The following is a 20,318-nucleotide window of genomic DNA, read 5'->3' on the forward strand; positions in this document are numbered from 1 at the left end:
GCTTCTTCCTTAGATGAAGCATCCTTAGTACTGCATGGTGCATTTTGCATTCCAGACAGACTTTGAGAAATCAAATTGACTTGTTGAGTCAATATCTTATTCTGAGCCAAAATGGCGTTCAGAGTGTCAATCTCAAGAACTCCTTTCTTCTGATTAGTCCCATTGTTCACAGGATTCCTCTCAGAAGTGTACATGAATTGGTTATTTGCAACCATTTCAATTAGCTCTTGAGCCTCTGTAGGCGTCTTCTTCAGATGAAGAGATCCTCCAGCAGAGCTATCCAAGGACATCTTAGATAGTTCAGAGAGACCATCATAGAAAATACCTATGATGCTCCATTCAGAAAGCATGTCTGAGGGACATTTTCTGATTAATTGTTTGTATCTTTCCCAAGCTTCATAGAGGGATTCTCCATCCTTCTGTCTGAAGGTTTGGACTTCCACTCTAAGCTTACTCCATCTTTGTGGTGGAAAGAACTTTGCCAAGAAGGCATTGACTAGCTTTTCCCAAGAGTCCAGGCTTTCTTTAGGTTGAGAGTCCAACCATATTCTAGCTCTGTCTCTTACAGCAAAAGGGAATAGCATCAGTCTATAGACCTCAGGGTCTGCCCCATTAGTCTTGACTGTGTCACAGATTTGCAAGAACTCAGCTAAAAACTGATGAGGATCTTCCATTGGAAGTCCATGGAACTTGCAATTCTGTTGCATTAGAGAAACTAATTGAGGCTTTAGCTCAAAGTTGTTTGCTCCAATGGCAGGGATAGAGATGCTTCTCCTATAGAAATCAGGAGTAGGTGCAGTAAAGTCACCCAGCACCTTCCTTGCATTGTTGGCATTGTTGTTGTTTTCGGCTGCCATGTGTTCTTCTTCTTTGAAGAATTCGGTCAGGTCCTCTAAAGAGAGTTGAGCCTTAGCTTCTCTTAGCTTTTGCTTCAAGGTCCTCTCAGGTTCAGGGTCAGCTTCAACAAAAATGCCTTTGTCTTTGTTCCTGCTCATATGAAGAAGAAGAGAACAAGAAAATATGGAATCCTCTATGTCACAGTATAGAGATTCCTTGAGGTGTCAGAGGAAGAAGAGGAATAGAAGACAGAAGTAGAAAATTCGAACTTATCAAAGAAGATGGAGTTCGAATTTTGCATTAAGGGATAGTGTTAGTCCAAAAGTAGAAGGATGTGAGAAGAAGGGAAGTAATTTTCGAAAATTTAAGTAAAAGATTTTGAAAACATTTTGAAAAACACTAATTGATTCTCAAAAACTAAGAATAGAAAAAGAATCAAGTGATTTTTGAAAAAGATTTGAAATTAGAAATCAAAAAGATATGATTGAAAACTTATTTTGAAAAAATGTGATTGAAAAATTATGGTTTTAAAAAGATATGATTGAAAAGATATGATTTGAAAACAATTTTAAAAGATATGATTTGAAAACAAAATCTTCCCCCTTTGCCATCCTGGCGTTAAACGCCCAGAATGGTGCACATTCTGGCGTTTAACGCCCAAAACTATACCCTTTTGGGCGTTAAACGCCCAACCAGGCACCCTGGCTGGCGTTTAAACGCCAGTCTGTCTTCTTCACTGGGCATTTTTGAATGCCCCAGCTTTTTCTGTGTGATTCCTCTGCAGTATGTTCTGAATCTTCAATTCTCTGTATTATTGACTTGATAAGACACAAATTAGAAATATTTTTGGATTTTTAATAATAAGGAATAATCAAAATGCAACTAAAATCAAATAACAATGCATGCAAGACACCAAACTTATCAGTTTGTATATATGAGAAACAACAAAACACTCAAGTCAATAGAATTCAAAGATCAAAACAAGGAAATCATCAAGAACAACTTGAAGATCAATTAAGACACATGCAAAAATTCGAAAAATGCAAGAAGAACAGAAACATGCAATTGACACCAAACATAAAATGAGACTCTAGACTCAAACAAGAAATATTTTTGGATTTTATGATTTTGTAAAATTTTTTTTTTTGTGCTTTTTCGAAAATTAAGTGAAAAGGAAAATAAAGGTATCAAAAGTCTTAATGAGAATTCCAGGAATCATGCAATGTTAGTCTAAAGCTTTAGTCTAAAGGAATTAGACATAGCTAGCTAAGCTTCAGCAAGACATTGCATTCAAGAGCTAAATTGATGATGATCAATCAGCTTTGGTGATGATAAGAACATCACCTTGAAACACTAGAATTCATTCTTAAGAACTCTGAAGAAAAATAATACCTAATCTAAGCAACAAGATGAACCGTCAGTTGTCCATACACAAGAACAATCCCCGGCAACGGCGCCAAAAACTTGGTGCACGAAATTGTGATCACTACAACTTCGCACAACTAACCAGCAAGTGCACTGGGTCGTCCAAGTAATACCTTACGCGAGTAAGGGTCGATCCCACGGAGATTGGTGGTATGAAGCAAGCTATGGTCATCTTGTAAATCTCAGTCAGGCAGACTCAATTGGGTATAGATGATGATGAACGAAAATAATATAAAAGATAAAGATAGTGATACTTATGTATATCATTGGTGTAAGAGCTTCAGACAAGCGTATGAAGATGCCTTCCCTTCCGTCTCTCTGCTTTCCTACTGCCTTCATCCAATCCTTCTTACTCCTTTCCATGGCAAGCTCGTGTAAGGTTTCACTGTTGTCAGCAGCTACCTCCCATCCGCGCAGTGAAAGCTAATGCACACACTCTGTCACAGTGCTGCCAATCACCGGTTTGGTTCCCTCCCCTACCGGAATAGAATAACTCTTTTGCGTCTGTCACTAACGCCCAGTAGGTTACAGGTTTGAAGCACGTCACAGTCATTCAATCATTGAATCCTACTCAGAATACCACAGACAAGGTTTAGACCTTCCGGATTCTCTTGAATGCCGCCATCAGGTCCTGCCTATACCACGAAGATTCCGAAGAATCCAAGAGATATTCACTAAGCCTCAGATGCTTGTAGAACAAGAATGGTTGTCAGTCACCTTGTTCATGGGTGAGAATGGTGATGGGCGTCAATCATCACCTTCATCATGTTGAAGAACAAGTGATATCTTGGATAAAGAACAAGCGGAATTGAATGGAAGAACAATAGTAATTGCATTAATACTCGAGGTACAGCAGAGCTCCACACCTTAATCTATGGTGTGTAGAAACTCCACCGTTGAAAATACATAAGAACAAGGTCTAGGAATGGCCGTGAGGCCAGCCCTCCAATGATCTAAGAACTAGATGTCCGAAGATGAAAATACAATAGTAAAAGGTTCTATATATAGAAAACTAGTAGTCTAGGGTGTACATAGATGAGTAAATGACATAAAAATCCACTTCCGGGCCCACTTGGTGTGTGCTTGGGCTGAGCAATGAAGGAATTTCGTGTGGAGACGTTTTCTGGAGTTAAACGCCAGCTTTTAATCCAGTTTGGGCGTTTAACTCCCAATTAGGTGCCAGTTCCGGCGTTTAACGCTGGGAATTCTTGGGGTGACTTTGAACGCCGGTTTGGGCCATCAAATCTTGGGCAAAGTAAGGACTATCATATATTGCTGGAAAGCCCAGGATGTCTACTTTCCAACGCCGTTGAGAGCGCGCCAATTGGGCTTCTGTAGCTCCAGAAAATCCACTTCGAGTGCAGGGAGGTCAGAATCCAACAGCATCTGCAGTCCTTTTCAGTCTCTGGATCAGATTTTTGCTCAGGACCCTCAATTTCAGTCAGAAAATACCTGAAATCACAGAAAAACACACAAACTCATAGTAAAGTCCAGAAAAGTGATTTTTAATTAAAAACTAATAAAAATATACTAAAAACTAACTAAAAGATACTAAAAACATACTAAAAACAATGCCAAAAAGCATACAAATTATCCGCTCATCATGGAGCTTGCAGATTCATTAGAAATATCTCTCCCACGACCATTACCGTCCAACACAATGTTCAAGTGGGTAAAATTCCTATCCTTATCCTTTACTTTCCTATTTGAATATGGGCTACTAGAGACGGATGGTCAGCTTAGAGCTCTATGTGGCATTAAGAGTAAGAGGAAGATGGTCAGTAGTAAGAATTATCCTGCAAAGTTCATTATGGTTAGAAGCTTTGAGTTTAAACGCAAGGGTTAGTGTAAAGCTCAACTGAATGGGTCTAGGAAGTTGTTTAGCCGCTTTAGTGAGAATTCAGATTGCCTGCCACCCGGTTGGAACACTGATGATCAACTTGAAGACGGGTGTAGAAACAAGATTTGGGATCCCGGAGGCTATTGGATGTACAAACATTGGTGGGGATTCCTGGATCAATACAAGCATAAGCCACCATAACAGGGAGGTCACCAAATGTCCAACTTAAGGACTTTAACTAAAAGTGCTAGGTGGGAGACAACCCACCATGGTATGATCGTTCCCTTTTTAGTTTTAATTCTTGTCTGTTTTGTTTGTTTTTGAGTTTTGATTGAACCTGGAATCATGCATACTTGCATAGCATTCATATTAAGCATTGCATTCTGCATACTGCATTATAAAAAAAATTCGCATGCGACGCGATAGCGTCGCTGACGCGGCCGCGTCACAGGTGCTTTAGGGAGAAACGAAAAGTGAACAGAGAGTCACGCGAGAGCGTGGCTGGAGGCGTGCCTTTGGCACAAATTTGACCCACGCGACCGCGTCATGTGGGAAAAATGCCTCCCACGCGTCCGCGTCACCCACGCGAACGCGTGCCCTGTAAATCAACGTAAAAAGGGTGTATGACCGAAAGTTGAGCTAGATCGTGGCTAGACTCGTGCTGGAAGCACAAGCCTTACCACGTAGACGCATGGCTGACGCGTCCGCGTCAGATCCCTATCATGGCCAATCACGCGATCGCGTCGACCACGCAACCGCGTCACCCTGGAATTTGGCAATAATGAATTTTGAACAGAGAGTTGTGCGAACGCGAGGCTGCCCTCACGCCAGTAGCACAAAATGCGTCACGCGTCCGCGTGACCGACACGACCGCGTCGATTAATTTCAGCGCAAGTCGTGCGACAGCGTTCCCCACGCGTCTGCGTCGCTTGCGCCGCACAACTTATCCAGAACAGCCAAATATCTTATCTTTTCTTCCCTATATCTAATTCTTTTCTTCCTTCCTTATTTCTTTTCTTCTTTCTTCTTCCTTCTCTTACTTTCTTCTTCTCATCCCTCTTCACTTCTATTTAATTTATTTGCATAGTTTCATTCTTTGCATTATTTTTATTGGTGTTAGAAATTTATTTATTTTGCTTGTGGATTATTCAAAGAATTGTTTGACAATTATATAACTTTTTACAAGGTTGCTTGCATGTTCAATTTAATACTTTCAATGACTTATTTACCATGCTTGCTATGTGTTTGTGAAAAAGCCCGTATGGCATCATGCACTTTTCTACATTATTCTATTCTACTATTCAATGCTTGCTTTTCACAAATTTCCTTTACTATTTTATTAATTAATTATAATTGTCAATATAAACGTGATTGTCGGTTTGTTACGAGTAATAATACATTTTTAATCTTTGATGCTTGATCTATGCTACTCATGCCCTTGCCAGCATGCTAATAAACATCTTGCATCCAATACTCCCCATGCCTTGCTATATTTCCATTGATGAACTGATCACATGGAATCGCGACCATGTCTTTCATTCACTATTTTCCTTACTTGGCATGATTATCACTCGTACCGCCCCCCTCTTTGCTCTATACCTTTGACTTCATGTCCCTTTCTCTTCTCCCTTTTTTAGGCTAGCCACCAGGACGGGTAAGGAGACAACCTCTACAATGACCAATGATGACAGGTCATCATATACCCATTTTTCAAGCTAATTTCACTTGTTCTACTAGTTTTTATACACTTTCTTGCATCTTAAGTAAGTAATTTGGAATGAAAATGCAACACTTCTTTAAGTCGAGCAACCACCATTAAATTGATGCTAAATCATGAGGTTTAAGCAAGAATTAATTGATTTTTAATGAATTATAAACCTTATGAGTTTAGAGATACTTTGAGTGGTTGTTTTGGTTTCTTATAGGTGAAGAAAGGAAGAAAAGAGGAAAAACGTGGCTTAAAGAAAGCGTGGCCCAAGGGAAGAAGAAGTGTGGCGCATGGAAGGGAGGAAGCAAACATTGCCCTCCACAAGGGCACACTGCCCTCCAGGAGAGCAACATTATGAGCCAAACCTTGAAAAGCATCACTGCCCTGCCCACAACAAGGGCAGAGCACAATTTGATGCTAAGGATCAAAGAGAGCAAAAACTCTGCCCTGCCCTCCTCAAGAGCAATATCGGGCTCATCAAAGAAATAAATTCAAGGAAAAAGCCTACCAATGCTTACCACAAGGTTCGAACTCATGAGCAAGGGGGAGTGGGAGAGCGCTACTCACAAGCTTGTCTTCAATCTCCCAGGATCGAACACGGCACCATGAGGAAGCAAGGAACTAGGCCTTACTTTGGTGCCAAGAAAACCAAGGAAAAGAAGTAGCGTGTGCCTCCACCAAGTTTCGAACTTGGAACCTCACCATTTGCAACATTGCCCTGCCCTCCACAAGGGCAGGGCAGCATTTTTGCGGTCCATGGCCAGCGTACCAACACGCACGCACCAAAGGAGCTTTGGCACAGCAAGCACGCACGGGCAGCAGAATCTGGTGCACCAAAAAACTCTGCCCTGCCCTCCACAAGGGCAGTGCAGCATCCTGAAGCATCAACGCACCAAGCATGCACACAACAAGGGCCGCACGCACCATTTCCTGCCCTGCCCTCCTCAAGAGCAGGGCAGCCTCCTGGGAGCTACTTCTTCATGGGCTGAAATTGGATTAAAAATCCAATTAAATTCATTTCTTCACCAAATCAAAAGCCCATCCAAATTCCAAAATCCAAGAATAGAAAGTGTATAAATAGGAGTTAGTTTGATGTAATTAGGACTTTTCTTTTCACTTTTGAATTGAGAGCTTCTTTTGATTTTGAAATTTGGAGACTTCATTGAGAGCTAGGAACTGAGATTTCAGAGAATTGGGGAGGAGAATTGATCTCTCTTCTTCCTCGTTCTTTCTTGAGCACTTTTATTTTTCTTGTTTGAATCTTGAGTGTGAAGAATTGAGGAATTTCTGTCTCAATCTCCATTTAAGATCCCTTTGATTATCTCACTGCATAATTGAATTGAATCCAATTTCCTTTACTGCTTCCTCTTTAATTTCTTGTTAATTGCTTTGTGAATTTAGATCTGGGAAGGCAATTAAGATCTAGACTTTGCTATCTAGTCTCTGGAGTCTTGAGATCCCATTTTCCTTTTGGGTTCTTCTGTGAACCCCTGCTGCAATTTAATTTCCTTTTCTGTTTGAGATCTAACAGAATTCAAATCGTTTCTTGCTTTGATAATCGTTGCAATTTAATTTCCCTTGCTTGAATTCTGACATCCCAGTCCTCAAATCCCTTTTCCATTCAAGCAATTTATATTTCTTGCACTTTAAGTTACTGCAATTTACATTTCTTGCACTTTAAGTTTCAATCATTTAATTTCTTGTTCTTTAAGATTCAGCTCTTTTAATTTCAGTTCTGTTTAATTTCTGCAATTTACCCCTTCCCCTTTACATTTTCTGTCATTTACTTACTGTTGGATACAAAATCACTCAACCAATACTTGATTCGCTTGACTAAATCAACCACTGAACTAAAATTGCTCAATCCTTCAATCCCTGTGGGATCAACCTCACTCATGTGAGTTATTATTACTTGATGCGACCCGGTACACTTGCCGGTGAGTTTTGTGTTGGATCGTTTTCCACACATCAAGTTTTTGGCACCGTTGCCGGGGATTGAAATAGATTGACAATGATTAAGTGAAGTGGAGGTCTAGATCAAGCACTTTTTCTTTATTTTAACTAACACACTAACTATTTAAATTTTTGCTTAAACTAACTAAAACTTCATTCTAGCAATAGATTGAAGTTTCACTGGTTTTCTGGATCTGTGTGTTTCTTATTGTGTGTTTGTATGTCAGGTACAGGAAGAGCTTCCCCTATTCTCTCTGAACTTGACCAAAGAACTCTTCGAAGAATAAGAAGAGCTGAAAGAGGGAAGAACGTTATTGGAGAAGAAGAATCTGAGGAGGAATTCCAAGAAATGGAAGGAGATCCATCAAATCCCAATCAACCAGAAGGAGGGGCCAACAATAATCCACAACAAAGAAGAGTACTGGCTTCCTACACATTTGCAAATGCTAGACATTGTGGGAGTAGCATTCTTACCCCTAATGTCAATGCAAACAACTTTGAACTAAAGCCACAGCTCATCACATTGGTCCAAAACAACTGTTCTTTTGGAGGAGGGCCATTGGAGGACCCGAATCAACATTTATCTACCTTCTTGAGGATTTGTGACACTGTCAAAACCAATGGTGTGCCCCCTGACAGTTACAAGTTGCTGCTCTTTCCATTCTCCCTCAGGGACAAAGCCACTCAATGGCTAGAAACATTTCCAAAGGAAAGCATCAACACTTGGGATGATTTGGTGAGCAAGTTTCTTGCCAAATTTTATCCCCCTCAAAGGATCATAAGATTGAAGACTGAGGTGCAGACATTCACTCAAATGGAGGCTGAAAATTTATATGAAGCATGGGAAAGATATAAGGCACTGCTGAGGAAATGTCCACCAGAGATGTTTATTGAGTGGGATAAGTTGCAGAATTTCTATGAAGGACTTACTCTGAAAGCTCAAGAAGCACTTGATCATTCAGCTGGAGGCTCATTACAACTCATGAAAACAACAGAGGAAGCTCAAAACCTCATTGATATGGTGGCTAACAACCAATATTTCTTTGCTCACCAAAGGCAACGCCAACCATCACAAAGGAGAGGAGTAATGGAGTTAGAAGGAGTGGATTCAATCCTAGCTCAGAACAAGATGATGCAGCAGCAAATTCAACAACAGTTTGAGCAAATGGCCAAAAGAATTGATAGCCTTCAAGTTGCATCAGTGAATGCCACAACCCAACCATCAACTACTTGGGGGCAAAATGAAGAAACTCAAGAGGAGCAACAGCAAGAGCAAGTCCAATACATGTACAACCAAAATCCCGGAACAAATGAAGTCTATGGTGATACCTACAATCCATCTTGGAAGAACCATCCAAACCTTAGGTGGGGAGACAACCACAACCAAAACCAACAAACATGGCAAAGAAACTCAAATCAAAACAATTAGAAAAGCACAAACCACAACACCCAGCCAAACACTAACCAAAACACATACAGAAAACCACAAAATAATTACCCCAACTCTAACCATTATCCACCCAATAACCAACCAACTAACCAAAGCACCTACCATCATCCATCAACACCCCAAAACTAACTAATCTCACAAGAATCTCAAAGGATTACTAATCTAGAGCTGCTCATGGAGAAGATGATGAAGAACCAAGAATTGACAACAAAGAACCAAGAAGCTTCCATGAAGAGCCTAGAAAGGCAGATTGGACAAATCTCCAAGCAGATTTCTATTGAGAGACCTTCAAGCTCACTACCAAGTGATACCATTCCTAATCCAAAAGAAGAATGCAAAGTCGTGCAATTAAGGAGTGGAAAGACATTGGTGGATGGCAACCAAGGAGCAACCAAGAAACTTATGAAGAATGACAAAGAGCCAACAGAAAAAGATGAAGCTAACAACAAGGACATAACAAGCAAGACTGTCCCAGAAAAGCTCACAGAAGAGAACAACCAACCACAGAGTCTAAGGAAAGGAAAGCAGATCATGGAAGAATTCAATCCAAAATAGCAGCAAGTGGAAAAGAGCCTTACACCTCCACTACCTTATCCACAGAGATTCCAAAAAGAAGCAAAGGATCAACATTTCCACAAATTCCTTGAGACTTTCAAGAAGCTGGAAATCAACATACCTTTGGCCGAGGCATTAGAGCAAATGCCTCTATATGCCAAGTTCTTGAAGGAGCTCATCAACAAGAAAAGAGACTGGAATGAGAAGGAAACGGTAATGCTCAGTGAGGAATGTAGCGCTGTGCTCCAAAAAGGAATTTCACCAAAGCTTAAAGATCCAGGGAGTTTTGTAGTATCATGCACCATAGGCAAACTAACCTTGGACAAAGCTCTCTGTGATCTTGGAGCTAGTATCAACTTAATGCCCCTGTCCATGATGAGGAAGCTTGCTATAGAAAAACTCAAACCCACTAGGATGTCACTAGTCATGGCTAACAGATCAATCAAGACACCTAATGGAATTGTGGAAAATCTGTTAGTGAAGGTTGGGGAGTTTATCTTCCCTGTAGATTTTGTAATCTTGGACACCGAAGAAGAAGGAAATAGTTCAATTATCTTGGGAAGACCATTTCTAGCAACTGCAAGAGCCATTATAGATGTGGAGAAGGGAGAAATGATCTTCAGAGTCCACAATGAGCAATTAATCATAAATGTTTTCAAGTCAATGCAACATCCTCTTGAGCAAGAGGATTACATGAGAGTGGATATGATAGAGAATTTGGTGGAAGAAATGTTGGAAGATAACCCTCAAGAGCAAGGAGAAAATCATGAGACAACAGAGGAACAAGTGACCGGGATATCTATTGAGCAAGAGGAAAAACAAGACAAGAAGGAAGAAGTACGAAAACAAGAACTGAAGCCATTACCCACCCATCTCAAATATGCATTTCTGGGTGCATCAGAGAGCTTCCCAGTGATCATCAATTCGTCCTTAACAAAAAAGGAAGAAGGAGAACTTCTTGATGTACTCAAAGCTCATAAAGATGCTTTAGGATGGACCATTGACGACCTGAAAGGCATCAGTCCTGCAGTGTGTATGCATAAAATCCTCTTGGAAGACAACTCCAAGCCAGTGATTCAACCTCAAAGAAGGCTAAATCCCACGATGAAGGAAGTTGTCCAGAAGGAAGTAATGAAGTTGTGGAATGCAGGGATAATCTTCCCAATATCTGATAGCTCATGGGTAAGCCATGTCCAAGTTGTACCAAAGAAAGGAGGAATGACGGTCATCACCAATGAGAAGAATGAGTTAATCCCTACTAGAACAGTGACAGGGTGGAGGATGTGCATAGACTATAGAAGATTGAATGATGTCACCAGGAAAGATCATTTTCCTCTTCCATTCATTGATCAGATGCTGGAAAGATTGGCCGGCCATGCCTATTATTGCTTTTTGGACGGATATTCTGGGTATAATCAAATTGTGGTGGACCCCAAGGACCAAGAGAAGACTGCCTTTACATGTCCATTCGGAGTCTTTGCATACAGGAGGATGCCCTTTGGGCTTTGCAACGCCCCAGCCACATTTCAAAGGTGTATGCTCTCCATTTTCTCTGATATGGTCAAAAAGTTTTTAGAGGTTTTCATGGACGACTTTTCGGTTTTTGGTGACAATTTCAATACTTGCCTGAAACATCTAACTCTTGTCTTGAAACGGTACCAAGAAACTAATTTGGTTTTAAACTGGGAGAAGTGCCATTTCATGGTTCCTGAGGGAATTGTTCTTGGTCACAAAGTTTCAAGAAAAGGGATAGAGGTTGACAAGGCAAAGGTGGAAATTATAGAGAAGCTCCCTCCTCCAACAAATATGAAATCTGTTAGAAGTTTCTTGGGGCATGCAGGATTTTACAGAAGGTTTATCAAAGATTTTTCTAAAATAGCCAAGCCTTTGAGTAATCTGTTAATGATTGATAATCCTTTTGTTTTTGATGAAAACTGCCAGCACGCCTTTGAAACTTTAAAAAACAAACTCACAACAGCACCAATCATCACACCCCCAGATTGGGAACTACCTTTTGAACTCATGTGTGATGCAAGTGATATTGCAATTGGTGTTGTACTTGGACAAAAGAAGGGAAACCTGCATCATGTCATATATTATGCAAGTAAGGTGTTGAATGAAGCTCAAAAAAATTACACCACAACAGAGAAGGAATTATTAGCTGTAGTTTATGCATTTGATAAGTTTAGATCATACTTGATAGGATCAAAAATTGTAGTTTATACTGACCATGCTGCCCTCAAGTATTTGATGTCAAAGCAGGATGCTAAACCAAGACTTATCAGGTGGATACTACTCCTACAGGAGTTTGACATTGAGGTAAGGGACAGGAAGGGCACCGAAAACCAAGTTGTTGATCATTTGTCGAGGCTGCCACAAGAAACAATTCAAGAAACCTCACAACCTATGAATGAAAGCTTCCCAGATGCACACTTATTGCAAATCCAACAAACACCTTGGTTTGCTGACATAGCAAACTACAAAGTGGGGAGGAAGATACCTCAAGAATTCACTAAGCAACAAGTGAAGAAGCTAATCAATGAAGCAAGAAAGTTCTTGTGGGATGAACCTTTTCTGTTCAAGAGATGTTCTGATGGAGTGATTAGGAGATGTATCCCTGAGAGTGAAATAAGAGATATATTGTGGCATTGCCATGGCTCAGCTTATGGTGGACATTTTGGTCCAGAAAGAACAGCTGCAAAGATATTGCAAAGTGGTTTCTATTTGCCAACTATCTTCAAAGATGCCAGAGAGTTTGTCCACCAATGTAATGAATGCCAGAGAGCAGGAGGATTGACAAGAAGGAATGAGATGCCGCAGAATTTCATTTTGGAATTAGAATTATTTGATCTATGGGGCATTGATTTCATGGGACCCTTTCCCCCTTCCTATTCTTTCAGATATATCTTGGTAGCAGTGGAGTATGTTTCAAAGTGGGTGGAAGCCATAGCCACAACTACCTGTGATGCACAAATTGTCCTTCAATTCCTGAAGAAGCACATTTTCACTAGATATGGAGTACCCAAGGGTCTTATTAGTGATGGTGGTGGTCATTTTTGTAACAAACAAATGGAGAAACTTCTTCATAAATATGGAGTTATTCATAAAATAGCCACACCATATCACCCTCAGACTAATGGGCAGGCTGAATTAGCGAACAGAGAATTGAAGAAAATCCTAGAGAAAACAGTAGGAAGCACAAGAAAGGATTGGGCTAGGAAATTGGAAGATGCACTCTGGGCGTACAGGACAGCTTTCAAAACTCCCATTGGGAAGTCCCCCTTTCAGCTACTATATGGCAAATCTTGTCATCTCCCTGTAGAGCTTGAACACAAAGCCTTTTGGGCTACTAAACTTCTAAACCTTGACTCTGAAGCAGCAGGGGAGAAAAGGATGTTGCAGTTAAATGAGCTGGATGAATTTAGGCTAGAAGCCTATGAAAATGCCAAGATATACAAGGAAAAAGCCAAGAGGTGGCATGACAGGAAGATCTTGAAGAAAGAATTCAAACCTGGGCAACAAGTACTCTTGTACAACTCAAGACTCAAAATATTCCCTGGCAAGCTTAAATCTAAGTGGACTGGTCCGTATTTGGTAACTAAGGTCTTTCCTTATGGGAGTATTGAATTGCTAGACGAAGCAACAAAGAGTCAATTCACAGCAAATGGTCACAGAGCAAAGCTATACCTAGGAGGACAATGGGACAAGGAAAAAGAGGTTCAGAATCTAAATCCTTCTTGAAGTAAGAATGGAAGATGTCAAGCTAGTGACAATAAAGAAGCGCTTGTTGGGAGGCAACCCAACCTGAGGTAGTTTTTTTTTTCATAGCTTTTTCAATAAAAATGTTGAATAATTGGTATGCATTGCAAGGAGCTAAGTTTGGTGTTGCACACCAAAACAATTCAAGTGAGAATGAAAGATTCTAAGTTTGGTGTTCCACCAAAATCTCATTTAAAAGAACATTCTCACCTCTTGCACAATGCTAGCTCTAAGCAATCGAACAAATTATTCAACTATTTAACTGCTTTCTAGCTTTAATCCCATAACCTTTAGCAAGAACACAAGGTTTCACATATGGTTAACTTGTTGCATCAGAGGCAGTGGCAAGTAATTAAGTTTGGTGTTCTTACATCCAAAATAAATCCAAGAGCCACACTCAATTTATGTAAACTAACCATGCACTTAAGGGCTTGAGAAGCAAGCAACTTTGAGAATTATGCAGGACATGAGTCAATAATTGAAGATATTGTGCATCTTAACTCAAAGAAAACACAACAGAAGGAAGAATCAAAGGGCTGCAACTTCAAAGGTTGTATCTAAACTTAATCCCTGCTGCTGTGAATTGTTTTGAACATGGGAACCATTATATGTCCTGCTAAAGTGTTTATCTAGTTACAAGTGAAGTTGTTTGGTTAAGTATGCTAATCTGCATAATGCTTGTCATCCAGCACCTAGTTGACTTTTGTTTTGTTTCCCATGTGCTTGAATAAAAGAGAATTGTTTGAATTAGAAAGTAAATATCCAATGTTGCATAAGTTAGAATGGAAGTTAATGGTGGTGTATGTGTTTGATTAAATGCATAACTCATAAAATAATTGCTGCATAATGTCATTTTCATTGAAGAGTGATCTAGCTTGCTGTTATAAAGGTTCTTATCAGTAAAGAAAAAGCCCTTGAGAACAAAAAAAATAATAAAACAGAAAGAAAAGGAAGAAGAAAAAGCCAATGTGGCAAGAAAAACAAAGAATAAAGGCTGGACACCAATAGCTTGGACCCTAGAACACATGCCTGTGGTGTTCTTGTACTAGGATATGCTTGGATAAGTAAATTCTGAGGGGTATTTCAAAACCCGGTCACTTAGATCAACTGATTTGGGATGGCCAATTGAAAGTCCATAATAAAGAGCAACCTAGATACAGAACATTTAGTTATCCAAAGAGATGCTGGGCATCAATGATCCTAGGAAGAAGTAGTGAGCTATGTGTCTGTGGTGGAAAGATGTTGAGTAAAAATAAAGCCAAAGGCTACTACAACATTAGACACCAAGCCTTCAAAGAATAATAAGCTTGATAAGCAACATGAGAAAAGAAAAGTTAACAAGGAAGCAAAGAAAGAATAGACCTTATAACAGCAAGTTTAGTAAGCCTTTGAGGAAAAATGTATATTATGTAATAGCAACAATAATTGAGTTATCATTGTCTGCATAAAAACTCCATGAATCAAGTTCTGCTATATGCCTAATAAGGATATGTTTTCTTGTTCATTTCATTTTCTCTTAGTTTTGATGCTTGCTTGGGGACAAGCAAGAATTAAGTTTGGTGTTGTGATGATAGGTCATCATATACCCATTTTTCAAGCTAATTTCACTTGTTCTACTAGTTTTTATACACTTTCTTGCATCCTAAGTAAGTAATTTGGAATGAAAATGCAACACTTCTTTAAGTCGAGCAACCACCATTAAATTGATGCTAAATCGTGAGGTTTAAGCAAGAATTAATTGATTTTTAATGAATTATAAACCTTATGAGTTTAGAGATACTTTGAGTGGTTGTTTTGGTTTCTTATAGGTGAAGAAAGGAAGAAAAGAGGAAAAACGTGGCTTAAAGAAAGCGTGGCCCAAGGAAGAAGAAGTGTGGCGCATGGAAGGGAGGAAGCAAACATTGCCCTCCACAAGGGCACACTCCCCTCCAGGAGAGCAACATTATGAGCCAAACCTTGAAAAGCATCACTGCCCTGCCCACAACAAGGGCAGAGCACAATTTGATGCTAAGGATCAAGGAGAGCAAAAACTCTGCCCTGCCCTCCTCAAGAGCAATATCGGGCTCATCAAAGAAATAAATTCAAGGAAAAAGTCTACCAATGCTTACCACAAGGTTCGAACTCATGAGCAAGGGGGAGTGGGAGAGCGCTACTCACAAGCTTGTCTTCAATCTCCCAGGATCGAACACGGCACCATGAGTAAGCAAGGAACTAGGCCTTACTTTGGTGCCAAGAAAACCAAGGAAAAGAAGTAGCGTGTGCCTCCACCAAGTTTCGAACTTGGAACCTCACCATTTGCAACATTGCCCTGCCCTCCACAAGGGCAGGGCAGCATTTTTGTGGTGCATGGCCAGCGCACCAACACGCACGCACCAAGGGAGCTTTGGCACAGCAAGCACGCACGGGCAGCAGAATCTGGCGCACCAAAAAACACTGCCCTGCCCTCCACAAGGGCAGGGCAGCATCCTGAAGCATCAACGCTCCAAGCACGCACGCAACAAGGGCCGCACGCACCATTTCCTGCCCTGCCCTCCTCAAGAGCAGGGCAGCCTCCTGGGAGCTACTTCTTCATAGGCTGAAATTGGATTAAAAATCCAATTAAATTCATTTCTTCACCAAATCAAAAGCCCATCTGATGAGCGGATATTTTATACGCTTTTTGGGGTTAATTTCATGTAGATTTTAGCATGTTTTAGTTAGTTTTTAGTTAAATATTATTAGTTTTTAGGCAAAAATCATATTTCTGGACTTTACTATGAGTGTGTGTGTTTTTCTGTGATTTCAGGTATTTTCTGGCTGAAATTGATGGAGCTGAGCAAAAATCTGACTTAGGCTGAAAAAGGACTGCTGATGCTGTTGGATCCTGACCTCCCTGCACTCGAAATGGATTTTCTGGAGCTACAGGAGTCCAATTGGCGCGCTCTCAACGGCGTTGGAAAGTAGACATCCAGGGCTTTCCAGCAATATATAATAGTCCATACTTTGCGCGAAGATAGACGACGTAACTTGGCGTTGAACGCCAAGTACACGCTGCTGTCTGGAGTTTAACGCCAGAAAAACGTCATGATCCGGAGTTGAACGCCCAAAACACGTCATAACCTGGAGTTTAACGCCAAGAAAGGCCTCTACTCGTGGATAGCTTTGATCTCAGCCCCAGCACACACCAAGTGGGCCCCAGAAGTGGATTTCTGCACCAATTATCTTAGTTTACTCAATTTCTGTAAACCTAGGTTACTAGTTTACTATTTAAACAACTTTTAGAGACCTACCTTGTACCTCATGACATTTTCAGATCTGAATTACATACTTTTTGACGGCATGAGTCTCTAAACTCCATTGTTGGGGGTGAGGAGCTCTGCAGCGTCTCGATGATTTAATACAATTCCTTTGTTTTCCATTCAAACACGCTTGTTCTTATCTAAGATGTTTATTCGCGCTTAATTATGGAGAAGGTGATGATCCGTGACACTCATCACCTTCCTCAATCAATGAACGTGTGCCTGACAACCACTTCCGTTCTACATCAGATTGAATGAATATCTCTTAGATTCCTTAATCAGAATCTTCGTGGTATAAGCCGGATTGATGGCGGCATTCATGAGAATCCGGAAAGTCTAAACCTTGTCTGTGGTATTCCGAGTAGGATTCCGGGATTGAATGACTGTGACGTGCTTCAAACTCCTGAAGGCTGGGCGTTAGTGACAGACGCAAAAGAATCAATGGATTCTATTCCAACCTGATTGAGAACCGACAGATGATTAGCCGTGCTGTGACAGAGCATAGGAACGTTTTCACTGAGAGGATGGGAAGTAGCCATTGACAACGGTGACAACCTACATAGAGCTTGCCATGGAAGGAACTCTGCGTGTGGAGAAGGATTTCAAGGAAGAGTTGAAGTCAGAGGACAAAGCATCTCCCAAAACTCCAACATATTCCTCATTACTGCACAACAAGTAACGCTATTATTTTCTTTTATTTTTCCAATCTAATAATTCCAACTGATAATTTTAATTAATATCCTAACTAAGATTAATAAAACAAATATAGTTCGTTTTAACAACAATAATCTCCGTGGGATCGACCCTTACTCACGTAAGGTATTACTTGGACGACCCAGTGCACTTGCTGGTTAGTGGTACGAAGCTGTGTTAAATAGTCCATTAATATTGGCATACACAATTTCGTGCACCAAGTTTTTGGCGCCGTTGCCGGGGATTATTTGAGTTTGAACAACTAAAGGTTTATTTTATTTCTTAGATTAGGAATAATTTATTTTTATTATTTTTGTTGTTATAGAGTCATCAAATTCTAATAGGATAGTTTCTTTTCAAAAATTTTATTTCAAAAATTTTATTTTCTTTATTAATTATTAATTTTCGTGAGTTTTAGGGTCTTATTCTAAGTTTGGTGTTAATTGCATATTTTACAATTTTCTTTAAATTTTCGAACTTGTGTTCTTTGTTCTTCATTGGTCTTCAAGTTGTTCTTGTTTATTTTTCTTGTTTGATCTTGAGTTTTTCTTGTTTTGTGTCTTTTCTTGTTTTTCTTGTGCTTTTTCAAAACATTAACATTCAAAAATTATACTTTTATCCACAAAAGTAACACATCTTTAAAATAAGTTACATTTTTAGCTCAGTTGGTTATAGCGGGGGTATATGTTCTTAACAATTGGGCACCTTCTTTTTAAAATCCTTTTTCAAAAATAATTTTTCTTGATTTAATCTTATACCAAACTTCAAGTTTGGTGTTTTCTTGTTAATCTTTTCATAATTTTCGAAAATTTTATTAAGGTTTTCTAAAAATTTTAAGTTTGGTGTTCTTCCTTTTGTTCTTGGTGTTCTTGTGAATCTTCAAAGTGTTCTTGAGTTTTTCTTGTGTCTTGATCTTAAAATTTTTAAGTTTGGTGTTCCTTGGTGTTTTCCCTCCAAAAATTTTCGAAAATAAGGAACATTAGATCTAAAAATTTTAAGTCTTGTGTCTTTTGTGTGTTTTTCTCTTTCATCATAAAATTCAAATTTCAAAAAAAAAAAATTTATTTTCTAACTAATTTTGAACTACATTTTTCGAAAATTTTATATAAAAATTCAATTTTCAATTTCAAAATTTTGCCACTCTCTTTTATTTATTTCGTTTTTATTTTATTTTATAAAAAAAATTAATTTTTATAAAATAAATAATATCAACATATATACCATCTCTTTTATTCCATTATGGAAGTAAGTATGAATGGACAAGACAAGAGGACTCTGGGGTCATATGCTAACCCCACTACTGCTTCATATGGGAGTAGTATCTGTATACCCTCCATTGGAGTTAGTAGCTTTGAGCTGAATCCTCAGCTCATTATCATGGTGCAGCAAACTTGCCAGTATTCTGGTCTTCCACATGAAGAACCTACAGAATTCCTGGCACATTTTCTGCAAATTGCTGAAACAGTACATGATAAGGAAGTAGATCAGGATGTCTACAGATTATTACTGTTTCCATTTGCTGTAAAAGATCAAGCTAAGAGGTGGTTAAATAACCAGCCTAAGAACAGCATAAAAACATGGAAGCAGTTGTCAGAAAATTCCTGAATCACTATTTCCCTCCCAAACGGATGACACAGCTAAGGCTAAACATCCAAGGCTTCAAACAAGGAGATAATGATGCCTGGGAGAGATACAGAGAGATGCTAAGAAAATGCCCCTCTGAAATGTTTTCAGAATGGGTGCAATTAGACATCTTCTACTATGGGCTTACAGAAAAAGCTTAGATTTCTCTAGACCACTCAGCTGGTGGATCTATACATATGAGAAAAACAATTGAAGAAGCTCAAGAGCTTATTGATACAGTTGCCAGAAATCAACATCTGTACCTAAGCAGTGAATCTTCCATGAAAGAAGAAGCTAAAACAATAACTGCAGAACTCAGTCCAGTGGATCAAGCTAAAGAATTCAATCAGCAATTAGATTTTCTAACTCAGCAGCTGGCCGAATTCAAGGAAATATTACAGGAAACAAGAATGGCCAACAGGAACATGGAAGTACAATTAAAGCAGACAGAAAAGCAACTGTCAAAACAAATAACAGAAGAATGCCAAGCAGTTCAATTAAGAAGTGGGAAAACATTAAATACCTCACTTCAAAGCAGCAGGAAACCAAGAAATGAACAAGTGGATACTCAAAATTCCTCTGAGGACAGTCAGAGCCCAGAGAGGAACAAAGCTGGCGCTGAACGCCCAGACCATGCTCATTCCTGGCGTTCAACGCCAGAAACAAGCATGAATCCGGCGTTGAACGCCCAAAGGGAGCATGGTTCTGGCGTTCAAACGCCAGTAACAAACAAGGAAGTGGCGTCTAACGCCACTCCAGCTCCCACCACTGGCATTCAAATGCCAGTGGGGAATCAGTCACATACAAGTGCTGACCTTTCTAAAAAGGCTCCCCAACCCACTTCTGTAGGTAATAAACCGGCAGCAACTAAAGTTGAGGAATACAAAGCCAAAATGCCTTATCCTCAAAAACTCCGCCAAGCGGAACAGGATAAGCAATTTGCCCGCTTTGCAGACTATCTCAGGACTCTTGAAATAAAGATTCTGTTTGCAAAAGCACTTGAGCAAATACCCTCTTATGCTAAGTTCATGAAAGAGATCTTAAGTCATAAGAAGGATTGGAGGGAAACTGAAAAAGTTTACCTCACTGAAGAATGCAGTGCAGTCATTCTGAAAAGCTTACCTGAGAAGCTTAAAGATCCTGGGAGCTTTATGATACCATGCACATTAGAGGGTAATTGTACCAAGCAAGCTTTAT

General features: G+C 39.7%; 1 non-coding gene across 1 annotated transcript; it reads left to right on the top strand.

The window, feature by feature from the left end:
* The first annotated feature begins 344 nt into the window (after positions 1-344).
* LOC130977553 (small nucleolar RNA R71) lies at positions 345-452 on the top strand. The gene has a single exon (XR_009085240.1). It is a non-coding gene; the product is annotated as a small nucleolar RNA R71 (small nucleolar RNA).
* The last annotated feature ends 19,866 nt before the right edge of the window (positions 453-20,318 follow it).

Source organism: Arachis stenosperma, chromosome 4 (genome assembly GCF_014773155.1).
Source record: "Arachis stenosperma cultivar V10309 chromosome 4, arast.V10309.gnm1.PFL2, whole genome shotgun sequence".
Taxonomy (NCBI): domain Eukaryota; kingdom Viridiplantae; phylum Streptophyta; class Magnoliopsida; order Fabales; family Fabaceae; genus Arachis; species Arachis stenosperma.